Raw genomic sequence first — 6631 nt, 5'->3', positions numbered from 1 at the left:
AGCAGCCATTTTGGGAAGGTCAATTTTTTTTTTCTAAGCGGCTGATTTTCAGTTGACTCAGGAAATAATCAGCCACCCATTGTCAAAAAGAAATCATCATTTAATGAGTTTTTAATGCATTTGTTTAGTCCATGTCATGGTCAATCATGAGTGGTTCAGATAGAGTTTGATATACGTTAATAGTGGAATGAGTATTTGATTTAAGAACGATACACAGATTAAAACAAAGTTTTTTTTTTTTTTTTGTTTTTTTTTTGGTTTCTTTACCTCCCTATTCTAGGATTCTCTGCTTGGTTTAGGATAGCCATTGAAGTGCAAATTAACCTGTATAACTGGGTTTTGGTTTTTTTTTCCCTCTCCCAGCAGTGAAAGAAATCGCACATTCATATGCAAATTAGAAGCACTGAATAGGGTCTCATATATGTAATAGTGATTAGTACATATATGTAATATCTATATGTGCGTGCTTACATCAATGTATGTTATTAGATTAATTTAGAATTGCATTTTCATTTGTGTATTTTCACATATCTCACTTTCCTGTTTGCCATTTATAATTGATAACGTGCTGAGAAAGATTTGTTGCTATTAGTAGTTAAAAGTAAAAATAATACGTTAAGGGGTAAATTGTAAAACACGCACATGGCTTTGCCTAAAGATACAAGGAAAGATCTGTGTGGTGCTTGGTAGATGATTACAGTTAAAGATCATTTACATTGATATAAACGTGTTAGTTGTGTTACTGTGGACATACCTGGTTTGCGTACATGTGTCTCTAACAAAGGGCGGGACTAGCGTACGCGACGCAAGGGCCGACGCACGGAGCGTATATTACGCAACGGAGCGTCTGGGTACGCCCACATGATACAAATCACACGATAGTATTGTTTTAGTTAGGCGATAAGGAGGCAATGCGATAATAGCGCAAATCAATCTCAGTGTCCAAAATTTTAAGCTAATAGATCCTTCTCTAGTTGCAACTCCTCGGGATTAGCCTGCGATACTGAATGAAAGGGATTTCTGTGCAGAAACTAAAGTAAAGAGTATATGAGGTGAAAGAGTGTGTATACATATATATAAGTTTCTAAATTTTGGGGTTGAACCACAGAAAATCATCGAGTTCTCGTGAGGTACATACGTGTAAGTGATGGCACGGTGGCTTGGGAGGCATCCCTTGTTAAACATATTAAAATAAGAGCATTAGAGTATAGCAGACCAGGAGGTCTACTGTAGCACAGACCAGGAGGTCCAGACAGACCAGGAGGTCTAGGTACAGCAGACTAGGAAGTCCGCTATAGATAAAGAGATAAAGAAGCACAACATCAGGAAGGGTTGGTGCGGTACCCATATAGGCCATTAAGCTCTGGCTGAAGGAATTTGCAGCCACAATTTTCGATTCCACTGGTTGCTACGCACATAAGATTAGTTGCTTATGTGCAGAACGATTGTACCGCACGTAATTGTGTGCATTAGTTAGTAACTTGACCCAGTACCATTTGTGTACGCTAGAGGGGTCATAAACGCTATTTGTACATTCTAACGTGATTTGTGTAATTTTTTTTTATTTTAAGAAAGGTTCGCTGGTCACTCGGGAATTCTCTAACAACCAATAGTTACTGGGAAGGGTTAAGTGCTCTTCGGATCACACCCACATGTTCCAGTAAATAGAGGTTCAGGTCGCAGGGGCCCTGGGTTGAGTACGCCAGCGCTAAGGCAGTGTGTGGGCGTATTGGTCGACGTGGGCGAGTGAGTGGAGGTACTCGGTAAACTTCCGCCGCCGGCCTACCCCGGACATCTTGGTTTTTGTAAGGGTTCGCTGAAGACCCTGATTTGAAGGTCAGAGGTTGTGAAAGCAACACCTGCAAAGATGGGGGCCAGTTGTTCAGGTAGGGGGCGATCAACCTCGGTTCGGGTTGACTTAGTAAACCGGCCAAGGATAACGTGTGATACAGACCGGGAAGTCCGAAATGGATCACACGCAAAGGTAATATTCAATGAATGGGAAAGAATGACTGTGCATGACGGGGAAAAGTTCCCACGGGTAGGCAGTTTTAGCCCCGAGGTGTTACAAAATCTAAGGAGAAGGATATGTCTCATTAAATCTGCAAAGAGACGGATCAAACATTATGATTGTTTACAGTTATGGCAACGGGAAGGTGAGAGACAAGGAGGATTAGCTTACACAGCTGACTCTCACTGTGGTAAGAAAAATATGGCAACAGGAGAGAAGGTGGTTACAGAGAGTGGCACACTGGAGTATGATAAAAATGCACTTAGCAACTGTATTAATGATGATAAGAATAAAAGTAACAAATGTAACAATGATAAAAGTAAAACTGTTAAATGTACAACTGTTAACCCGTGCAAGTTGCACTCCATGTTAAACTTCCCTCAGGATTACTAGCAAGAAAGTGAGCCCAGCACGATGTCGGCACCTTTTCAAGCAGCCATCACACAAGACATCCAGGTGGACGCGACCAAATCGGTAAAGGCAGTAATCAAACCCCCTAACGGAGGGTCAGGTGAGGTCGTGTCCACAGGTACGTACAGTGTTATATATCACGCACAAACAAATGTACCTCATATTGTAGAACCAACACAAGATGATGTAATTGAATTTAATCCTGTCAGGGTGATCACAGTCCCCAATGAGAAGACTGACGCTCAGGGAACCATTCCCGTCAGGGACAGTGCAATGCGCCGTCCCTGGTCCCGGATGGAATTGAGAGCAATTATGTCTGAATTCCCTGATCCTAGGAAAGATCTAGTTGCATGTCAGAGATTTATTAAAGAACTAGGAAACTCCGTCGAACCCACCAACAAAGATTGGCGGACAGTGCTGAGGGCATGTTTGCCCTCCAGTGTTGACCCTGCAAAATTTATTACTGATTGTAAATTAGACCCAGAAGTACCTCAAACGGAGGAAAACAATCAGGAATGTATTAAGCAGATCAACCGACAGTTAGGAGTATATTTCCCAGCCATTGTCGAGTGGAACAAAATCTTCTCCATAAGACAAAACGAAGGGGAAAGTACTTCTAATTATTTCCATCGGGCATTGCAGGACATGACTAGGTATACAGGTATAGAAAACATCGAAACAAGTGCACCGCATAGAGAAGTAGCAGTATTTGTGTTAATGGATGGTTTAAAGGAAGTGTTGAGAGCAAGGGTACAGACCACAAATCCAAACTGGAGAAATATCTCGGTGGCTGCATTAAGAAAGTCCACTGTTGGGCATGAGCAAAACATCAGCAAGCACAGGGAAACACAGAGAAGTAAGAAGCCTCAGATCCCTGTGGGTAAGACAAAGGTGATAAGGTGTTATAATTGCCAGAAGGAAGGTCATTATGCAAGAGATTGTAGATCAAGAAATAGACAAAGGTTATATAAACCCCCTAGACAAGAACACGAGCAGAGTTATGACACACAAAATTGTAATCAGGGATCATATAGGAAGAAGTTTGGGCCGCACCTGTAATATGCAGTCAGGAAAGGTGATCATTAGGACTGATAGTAAGCCTGGGGTTACAGTCAATGAAATTGGGAGGTCATTCCGTGTAGACGCAGGAACGGCCGGGTAAACTTTGTAATTTATCTGTAAATGTTTCTTTCTCCCCATCTCTGACGTTCATCGGCAGAACTCAAACATCACATAGCTACTTGGTCTTTGCAGAGGTCTACCTAACCCCAGTTTGACCTACCGACATCTGTGTGTCCTGGCCAGGCACAAAAGGGTGAAGTGTGGAAATACTGGTGGGGAGGGGACTTCGCAAAGATACCAGTGGATGTGTTGGTGTGACAGCCTGATGGTGAACGGAAGATCTGACAATGGTTTTTTTGTTTGTTGTTTAATGTAAAATGTGATGAATTGTTCTCTCTCTCGGTTTTTTTTTTCTCTCTTCTCTCTCATGTTCTTATGTTTTAAAGATGGTATGTCACACATCAGTTAGACAAATGGTAATGCAAGATTTTTGCTCCTTACAGAAAGATCGCAGATTTGGAAGGAATATTGTATCACCGGAATGTTCGTTTGGAAGACTGAGAGACAGCACCTTTGAGATGACAGCAGAGCAAGAGGAACAACAAGACTAGAGGACATAAGACATCGTAACATTTTTCTTTCCCCTCAAAGTATTTTTTTGTACCCCCATTACAAATTTCTCTTTCTCCTCCTGTAAGATGGACTCACCCCAAGAGACCCTAGCAACTCAATATGGAATAAAATGCTGCACGTACATTACAAACAGCACGGAGGACCCAGCCGAGGTCATAGACCAAAAGATGGATGACATTTTACAATTAAAGTGGGAGTTTCGAAGGAAACACAATCTCACACTCGCTGCTGTGGGTAATGAGCTGACCAGTTGGGTGTCATGGTTGAACCCACGAAATTGGTTCTCGGGCTTAGGAGAATGGGCCCAAGATATTATTATGGATGTAGGGAAATTTCTTTTGTGTATTCTAGGAGTCGTCATATTGGTTGGCCTGATATTTAGATGCGTTCGGGTTTTAACGAAGAGTAAAAGTAATTCCAAGGTGATGAGTCTAAGGAGTGAGGACACTGTAATAACAACAACTAATTTGATTTATGACCCAACGATAGAGACAATGTTGTGATGAAAATGTGAGTCCACGGTCCGTTTCTTTCACCCGTTTCTCCTTTGTTTTCCTCCAAGGTACAAAGACATCCGCTTGGAAGAAGAATTTGACAACCTCTTTCATACAGACCATTGATGGACTATGCCACAGACCCCCAATATCCCTAGTGACTTTACATTTTTACGATAGCCCAATACCTTAGAGACTGTAACTTTATGGACAATGGAACAACTTTTGCTCACTATTTATAGCAAAAGCACAGAGAGACATCAGACAACATGTACATCAAGACAAGACATCAGACAAGACCTCAATCGGCAAATGCATATTAAACTCACATAGTTTATGACTGCATTTATAATAATTGCTTCTTATCTTCACCTCCACAACCTTCATGTAATAACACACATATTCGATAGGGAATAAAGACACAGATATCAGCACTCACATATCCCCCCATTCATGTATCATCAACTAAATGTGCTCCCCCATTTGTTGCAACCAAAAGCCGAAAAGAGCTCGGTAAAGTTTGACAGCCCATCCACAGACCCGTAATACGGGATAAGAAGGAATTCAAATGTATACTTCGCAATACCTCGAAGCTTGATCTAAAACACGTACGGCACGATGATACATGACCCCTCAAACATGGATTCATACACACATGCTTCTACTATCTCACTAGGTCATACCTTTTTCCCACCTGCTCCTCCCCTCCCTTTACCCAATCATAAAATTGTATTTACATTATGACATATATTTTTCTTTTTGAACTGTTTTAGGAAGTGGCAGTTATTGATGACTGCCAAAGGGTGGACTGTCAAAGTCGGAAAAATATCATGCTACACGTTGCCATATATTCACCTCATGCGCTTGCCCGCTGCACGTGCACATTCTCTTCCGTGCGTGCGGATACTCGCAGCTGCGTGATGGCGCCTCCTCGGCCATGCGCTCGAGCGCGTGGTATGTGCATTTACGGTAGAGTTTGTGTGCGTCTAGCGGGCGACTCAATCGTTAAATAATAAAACCAAATAGTATGTTTTATAGATAATGTTCCCCTTAATAATGACTGTAAGTTTGTTTAATGTAACTGGTCGCTGGACAGAGAAATTCCTCTTTGCATGATACGAAGGGTCAGATAGGATTTGAGCAGTGGTGTTTGGTACCTAACTAAAGAACATTTTATTAGAAACAATCCGGTGCTGGTTAGGTAAAGATTAATCGCTCCTGCGTATAGTTATGTCTATTAGTAGATTCTGGATATTTATTAATTGTCCATGTGTTGGAAATCCTGAGTTTCCCTCCCACCTGAGCAGTCTGAAATAGTCACAGCCCACCTGTTCAAACAAACCTATGACCTTTTGTTGTAATATGAAGACAGATTCCTGTGTCCAATGAACAATGAGATTATAGGTCCCTTTGTAGTGTACTGTATGCAGTGTATATAAGGACAGCCAGCCTGGCCAGCTCAGTCTCTCTCTCCACAAACGGTTTTCATCTTGACTCACTCGGAGCTGGTACCAGAGCTGCGCAGCGATCATTCCCCAGTGTGTGTAAGTTATTCTCTGTAACCAACTTGTTCCCTGTTTGTATTTGCCATATTCTCTCTCTCTGTTATTGTATAAGATTGTGACGCTATTGTATATTTATGTGTAGTTATTCTGCTTAGATATTGATGTTAGACTGTAGAGTATGAACTGTTAACTGTTTTCCCCTTTTTACATCAGCTAGACATTGTTAGTAAAGGTGTTGGAACCTCAGCAGGGTGTCTGTGTGTTTCTAGCTAGTACAAAGGGTTTCTGTGTAGTTCAAATCACTCAAACAGCTTGCTTATATATCCAGGTTAACCAGTTGTATATCATTACAGTGTTACAATTCTAAGGTTTACAGTGTAAGCATATTCTGTGTTTAAAGTTTATAAAAGTACTGTCTGTGTGTGCGCTCACAGTGTGTATTCCATACACCCAGCGCAGTGTGTGTACGTTACTTGCGTACCACGTGTGAGGCCTTCATACGCAAATAGTGTATG

Source organism: Pseudophryne corroboree, chromosome 2 (genome assembly GCF_028390025.1).
Source record: "Pseudophryne corroboree isolate aPseCor3 chromosome 2, aPseCor3.hap2, whole genome shotgun sequence".
In the NCBI taxonomy this organism is placed as follows: Eukaryota; Metazoa; Chordata; class Amphibia; order Anura; family Myobatrachidae; genus Pseudophryne; species Pseudophryne corroboree.
Note: the sequence above shows the minus strand (reverse complement) of the source record.